The sequence below is a fragment of the Adiantum capillus-veneris genome, chromosome 8 (assembly GCF_014529385.1).
Source record: "Adiantum capillus-veneris isolate H3 chromosome 8, ASM1452938v2, whole genome shotgun sequence".
Classification (NCBI taxonomy): domain Eukaryota; kingdom Viridiplantae; phylum Streptophyta; class Polypodiopsida; order Polypodiales; family Pteridaceae; genus Adiantum; species Adiantum capillus-veneris.
This window is the reverse complement of record NC_140938.1, coordinates 149,396,389-149,404,616: the sequence shown is the minus strand read 5'-3', so window position 1 is coordinate 149,404,616 and position 8,228 is coordinate 149,396,389.

Genomic DNA, 8,228 nt, shown 5'->3' with positions numbered 1-8,228 from the left:
AAGTGGTTTTTGTTTCATGCTTGGCAGTTTATGTCTATCATGGTTGAGCAATAACCAACCTACTGTGGCCACTTCTAGTTGTGAGGCTAAGTACAAGGCAATATTCACAGCTACGGTTGAGTGTGTATAGCTCAGACGCCTTATGGGTGATTTGGATGTTGGACAGGACACTTCCAACACAATCTACAATGATAGTTAGAGTGCACTGGAAGCTGCAAGGAACCCAGGTTTTTCATGCTCTCACAAAGCACATTGAGGTGCATTGCCACTATGTCAGGGAGAGGCTCTCAGCAGGAGAGATCAACTTGGCTTATGTGCCAAAGTAGGGCAGATCTTTTCACAAAGGCATTGTCTCATGAGAAGTTCAAAGATTTCCGCAAAGATTTGGGCTTACTCCCCTTTGTGAACAGATCATGTGCTCAAGGCATGGCACTTCTCTTTACTCATGTGCCAGCTCTCGTTCACCACATCACTCCAGGGGTTATTTGTTACCATATACATGTTGTAGTGATGTCTTTAGGAGGTTTTTTCCCCCGTGCATTGTATTTACGCCCATTCATTCTAGGGCTATCTATCTTTCCATTTCACACTACATAAAATATTTTTTATTGTGTGCCTTGAGCTTCCTTTGTCTTCTCCAAGCTGTGTGCGTTTCCCTACAACCCTAATTCCAACATAACGTGCTAGTAACTAAAGACAAGTTTCCTTCAAGTTCTTGAGTTACTAATGGGTTTGTTAAATGTATCCTCTCACATCAATAAAGAGCAAATAAAGAAGATCGAATTCACCTCATCATCAAAATTAAGTCCTTTCAAAGTAAGTTATTTAAACAAGCTATTGAGCTCCGAAGTTACTAATGGCTATGTTAAACATATTCCATGATGACAGTAAAGAGCATAGCAAGGATTTCACCTCACCAACTTAAGTCCCTTCAAAGTGAGTTATGTGAACAAGCTATTGATTTACTAATGGTTGTGCTTAATATATCTAGTAATGATAGTAAAGAGAATAGCAAGAAAATGGATTTCATCCTATCATCACAATTTGTCCCTTCAAAAAGTAAGCTATGTAAACAATCTATTGAGCTCATTCAGATGTGAACTAACACTAGTATCCTCTTTCATACATATAAATTTCTCCATATGAGGAATTTTGTTCAAAGAAATTTTACCATTCCATGCTGAGCGTAAAGAATCCCATAAATCATTTGCAATAGTTTTGTCCAGAATAGTGAAGAACATGGATTCACCAAGGTGCAAGGGAAGAGTTTTCCTAGCACAAGTATGTGAGATCCTCCCATTGATCATCGGTGTATGTATTCTCTTTGTGATCTTTCAACAATAGTGCAAGAACTTTATTAATAATTCTAGCATGTGCTGCTTTCAGATTGTAGTGTTTGTTCCATCAAGCTTCTTGATGTAATAATTATATTTCTTTGAAGAATTATCCATAGCTACCAAAAGCAAATACAAGATAATCAAACTTCAGATGAAATTTCAATAGAGTCTCCTTCACATAGAGAAAAAATCACAACAAAAGCTTAATTTTATATCAAGCAAACGAATATAAACTAGGCATAAACTATCAAGTTTCACTAACAAGTCACTGTCAATATGGAATCAAAGCACTTATGCCCTAAATTGAGGTTACCAAATAGAAAAATATAGAAACCTATATCACCAAAGATATCTCAACATTCGAGAATATCTTAATAAATACTCATGGAAGACCCTTCAAAAGACTAAGCAAACACAAGACACTAACCACATCCTCAGAAAGGACTCTTCAAATTTGAGTCTCAAAAACGACAAGGAAACTACCAAAAAATGGCCTCCATATTGCATATAGTAGGCAATGTTTGCAATTCAATGTACATGATTTAAACAACATACACAAATAGCTTCCAAAAAATGATGCAAGCACTAGACCAAGTCCCTATAGAGAGATCCGCTCTCAAAAGATCTCAATGGTGCTCAAAGTGGTTAACATAAAATGCATCTACCAATGCATAACATCTTGTAGTAGTGAAAATACTGCCAAACTGCTTCCAAAAGTACTTGTAAAAGCATTGTACATGTATCCACTGAGTCCATAATCCTTGCGCCCAAGGTGGCCGACAATGAGGACGAAACGAAGAGTGGTCTCTCAATTACAACACATCAGTGTATACATGGGTGCCAACAAATGCATATGACAATATAAGATGCTATCAACACACACAGAGAGCATGCAATTCACATGTGTATGCAAAAGAATTTTTACCTTGCAAATAAAATCCACGTGTAAAGTCATTGTCAAAATCTATGCCTGGAACAAAATGGAAACCTTGAGCGAAACTCAAATCCTAGCACCACACACGTGATGCCAATGCAAAAAACTCTATCTTTGAGCATTTTGCTTAAGGGAAAATCTCTTGGGAGACTCTATGAGATAAAAAAGTCTACTTCCACTACAAGACTACACCATGGTAGCCCTCAAACACACCATGTCACTATCTCTTTGACATTAGAGAGCGTGGTTGTATACCGAAATAGAACATAGGGTTGTCAATACCAAAAATACATATAAATGTGATGTTGATGTTGTAGAATGCTTTTGGCGATAGATAATTGATGACAAGGATACAAAGGATGTCAAAGATAAACGGGATGGAAGGAGATTGATTTCAAAAACGGAGTGGATTCCATAAGCCGAGAAGTATTGAGAGTTGAATCTAATGCTGAAAATGCTAGCTAGAAACTACCTGCTGTTGTGCCCCTCAAATGGAGATTCTAAGGGTAGAAAATGCTTTAAAAGGGGGGTAAAACTATATGACACGTGATGGGAAGACTCCGAGAAATACGAGGAAGCTGAAGAAATAATAGGAATTGAAATGAATCTGGGATGTGGATGAGAGTTTCAACTCTCTCTCTCTCTCTGTCTCTCTCTCTCTCTCTCTCTCTCTCACACACACACACACACACACACATGCTTCCTAGTTTCACCATATAGGGCATCCATCGTGGGATAGTGCCCTTATAAATCATGAGAGGTATTAAAAACCTAAAAAAGTAATATACTACCTTTTGTAAACCTGGTCGTGGAGACACTATGGTGGTTTTCACCTTGGCAAACCGTGTCACAGGTGGCCTCGCATTCGCGGATCCCCAGGAGGGGCTCGCTCCACTCAATACTCTCTACATGCCACACAGTGATGGCAGCCTTCCTCCTTCTTCTATTTAAGAGGTGAGGGTGCACTCTATCCCTCACTTAGCCTTGTGTGATTTTTTTCTTGCGTAAATTGTAAAGGACTGTGTATCTATTCTCAACTGCACCAAAATATGAAGCTTGCAACACAAACAACAAAGGTAGGCTACTTTGCTTGCTATCATGAGTTTCACTGCAATCTTAATTTAAGGGCAATGTAGCTGTTATGGTGTTGTTCTATCAGACAGATGGTATGGCCCATTCCGTGGTTTGACTCAACTTAGCAGAACTTGTTAAAAGATGGATGGTTGGTAAGTACAATGGTGTGGGGTAGCATTGCGTTAACAGTTGGGCTTTCCTCACTGCCTATAACTCGTTGAGCCCAGTATGCTGGCTATGTGTGACTTGCATAGTTAACAATATTGAGGTGTAAACATGCTTTGGGCATGGCTTGTATCGTACTACTGGTTTTCTTTTTGGCTGCACTGTGTAGACTGTTCATTAGCTTAAAATTGGGCTACAGTGCAGTGGCTTGAAACATTGGGTTCCTTTAATCACCTTCTAAAAACTTATTCTGGTTCACGGATTTTTTTTTGAAATCTTTTGGTTTTGGCATTTTTTGGTCATAAACAAGGGGGACTGCATTAATTTCTATGCTATAACATGTGGGAAGATGTTATGGTACCTGCCTCTTGGCTCGCATAGGAGTAATATGGTACCAAAAGCATTGATGGTTTATTTAAACCTTGAAAGGTTTTACACATGTGACCTACACTATATCAAGTAGGTTGGCTTACTGAACTTTGTCATGGTATGTATTTTTTTGCCCATTATGAAGGTATCCTCTCATTTGCTTTTACTGATAAACCCTACAATATCGATTGGCTTACTATACTGTGTGGTGATTTCCTTGCCCACTGAGAAGGTAAGTATCCCGTCTATGCATAATAGAGCTTTAGTTGGAACCATTGTATGGGGTAGCATAACATGCCACTTTACTTGGTTAGAACATCTGTTTGGTTAGCATTGCTTAAATGGAGGCACTACTATGGATTTTTGGTCCTTATCTCGTAAATCGGATAAGGCCAACTTGAAGGCTTTTTGTGGTTACCCCTGCTACTTAAAACACCATATTCATTCTAAGGAATCTCTAATGAGGGTGGGTTTACAGCAGGTATCTTCTAGTTTTAAACTTGCTACTGGTTACTATGCGTGCACCATTCTGTCCTATGGTAAACTAAGGGCTTGGTCTGGCTGGATACAAATATTGGATTGTTGTTAGTTATTTGGTTTTGAGGCTTTTTGGCCCGGTTGCTTACAATTACTGGACTTATTTCATTACTGGGAATCTTGATAAGGTGTTACAGTACTTTTTCATTCACAAGGACAGGTGAAATTGGAAACTAAAACTCTATGGACTCATATTCCTTTGGCTTCATGATTTGAGTTAAGGATTGGCTTGACACTGCAAGGGTTCCTTGCCACTTGGCATGCTAAGAGAGATTTAAGGTAAGTGATATACAAACTGAGGGATGATTTGGATTCCTTGTACGATGAAGGGCACCAACTGTACTTGACCTAAACAAGAAAAAAAAGAGCTTGTTATTTTGAACTATCAAAGGAATTTTTTAAAGAAAAGCTTCTTCTATAGCTTCTTATGGTGAAGCTTTAGTAACCTTGAAAGATAAACTAAATAAACTGTTAAAGATGATAATGGGAGTTTAAGACACTTGAATTAGAAGCGGTGATGAATCAAAATAACAATATTTTGCTAAAAACTTTGGGGGGATTTTTATAAAAGGAAAAGAATTTTAGAACACATAAACTACTTTTGGACTAAGCTTATAAGTTTTTTTTTTTAAGTTTGTAAGATGGACATGGATAACAACTGGTATAGTCCATTAATACTTGTAAAACACATCCAAGGCTATGTCTTGCCTGGATGGATGCAGGTAAGAACTCTATCTTATATTGGAAGGTTTTTTTTGCTTTTAACAATTGTCCAATATAGGATTACACATACACCTACTGCAAGGGAAGTACTTCTGATATCTGTATACTGGAATGAGACTTCATTCATACAAGCATTGTACAAAGATAATTCTAAGACTGAGTTGTTTTTGTACTTATCATGTCCCTTACTCTAGAGCTAGGTATCTTTTGAATGTAAAAGTTCAATTATGTCTTATAAATTAAGATAAAACATCTATACACACACACACACACACATAGAGTTTCTATGAACTCTCCATGATCCCTCTTCTCTCTATACTCCGATCATTGTGTGCTACACGTTTTCTATGTGCTATCCAGGTCACTCAAAGCTCTGATTCTCTTTGCACATAACCTTAATACACTGTGTCTACTCCGATCACTATGTGCTACACTTTGTGTTCTGTGTGCTATCAATGTCACTCAGAGCTCTAATTCTCTCTGCATAGAACCTTAATCCACCCGAGCCTTAGTTTGATGGATAGAGCTCATGCAGATGGAGGAGTGGAATAAATTTTCCATATAGTGGAGCACATGACGAGAAAAATTATCCTCCATTTCTCATTGCTATATTAAACCAATAAGTGAATTATGCTAGTGATGGGTTAGTGGAGGTCCTGCTGAGTTGGCATGAAAGTTCAACAACTACCTTACTAGATGGGTGGAAATATCCAAAATATTGAAGGAGGTTACATCTAGAAAAGTTTTTTCTTTCTACATTGATAATATTTTTTGCAGCTTCAAAGTGCCACTAGTTGTTATCTTTGATCAATTAATTTTCTTTTGTCAAGGTCACGGAGTCTCTACTATCATCTCTCCCCTTATTATTGAAAGATCAATACAAGGTTTCACCTCCAGATTATCCTTAATGTAAAAGTTTCTTCTCTCAAATTCACAACAATGAGTGTATATATATATATATTAAGAAACAAAAAAGGATCACATAGGCAACCATGCTCCTTTCAAGGAACTTCCTTACTTGGGGTTTTCAACAAGAGGCGAGCCCTGCCACATTGCAGACCCTTGATCGCCAAGTCAAAGCTACAACAACAGAATACCACCGACAAGAGAACCATCAAGCATCACTTTTTGTTCTTCTTTCCTTTTAGCAAACTAATAGTGTTGGTGGAATGTCCCACAACATTTATCGCATGTCCAATGAGATCTAACTTTTGGACCTGCACTTTATCGATAGTAATGTTAGGCTGCTTGGAGGATTAATTGGGTGTCTCCTTCTCCATGGTTGAATACAGAAGCGAAAGTAACTGATCCACAATCTCATGTGTGGAGCACTTATGCTTATAAACATCTTTTCTCAAGGGTTCCCAGACTCTTTGTTAATCCCACCTCATGTCATCTCACTATCACCAGCTTCCATAGTAGGCTTTTTGGAGGTCTTAGGAGGCACGATATCCCCAGAAACACGTCTCCATGTCTTCATGACCACCTTATTGTGGGCCACTTCAGCATTGTGGAAATTATTCGCATAGTGTCCAATTCTTTGACATTTATAGCAAGTGTTGGGGAATGAAGTAAAAGCCATCTTTTGTCGATAGGCACCAAAATCTCCCATATTGAATCTAGAAATTTGGGGATAAGTATGCACACGTCCCATATAATGCACACTTTCACATCCAAGTCCGACCTAACATGATACATCTTTAGATAGAAAAGCATCGAGCCCATCAGATTGGCCATAGTGTCCACATGGCCCCGAATTCAAAGAGGAAGACTCTTAAGTGTGACCCACATTGGGCAGAAGTTCATAAATTCTTCATCTCGACAAAACTTGGGCAACCATAGTATTGCATACACAAAGTAAGATGCTCCCTAGATACCACCTCCAATAACCAGGTCCTGAACTGTGTGCTCAGAAAGTCACTCGACCACATAGAACCCCTTGCCAATTGTTGTAAAATGGGAGATTGCGATTATGTTCTTTGTTGCCGCTATAGCCCAATCCCATAAGACCTGGGAAGACATTTGTAGGACCATAAAGAATTGAACCATTGAGAGAGCGAAACACATCTCTAAGACTTGCAACACTAGCTCATAAGTGAAATCAACTTGCATGACATACCCATCCTTAGTATTTTTCTTGCTGAACATGTTCACCTCATGCAAGATCTTTGTTGTTAGAGTACGTACTCCAAAGGAGGATGGCTTCATGATCTTCTCGAACCCTGGGGCATTAACATCAGATTAATTTTCTCTTCCATGCCAATGGGTTTTTCATCAACAGCCATTGCTAGTGTTTTATCCATGTCTAGGCCTCGGCCGATGTGACCAAGACTTAAGGCTAAGAAACAAAGATAGAAAAGTTGGCGCGTAAAATTTTGCTTTCTTACATTGTTTGTTTGTTTGGTTTCTTTTAAATCAGTGCACTTGCAAGTGAAGGATTGCAATCAGTGTGTAGACGAAGGATCACAATTTGTGTGTAGACCAAGGATTGTGATCCATGATCAATGTTGTACCATGTCGCTAAACACCGAAAGCAAGGCTCTCACGTTAGGTAGTGTCAGGATCACCCCACCCAATAGCCCACACATTACGAGGATGGATCATGATCCATGGGAAAGTTTTGCAATCCAAGAGTTAACTTCCACCACCCCGTAGCTAGGCTATCGAGCAAGCCACAATAAGCTCATAAGGAGATATTTGCAAGCAGGTCACATTGTCCACATTCTCTCCCAAAAGAGAGAGGATGGGGAAAGGACATAGGAAAGCTGCCCAGCTCACCCCCCTTAGATGTAGCAGGGAGCACACTGGTGTGCAATAAATTGATGATTATATAGATTAGGGTGGATAGATTAGGCTAGCATTCATGGTGATGGTGAGAGCATCATGTGCTGCCACACCAAGCCCAATTAGGAGACTCAATGAACAAAGAAAATAGGTATAAACTGGATTGATTATTGAACACCAATGCTAGTACATAGTGAGACATTATATAGGCTTATGGGGAAAGTTTTGGATGACATCACAAGTTATAGGAAGCATCAAAATCAACTGAAATCAGCTAAAGGTTGTGCATACCTCTCCATGGGTGT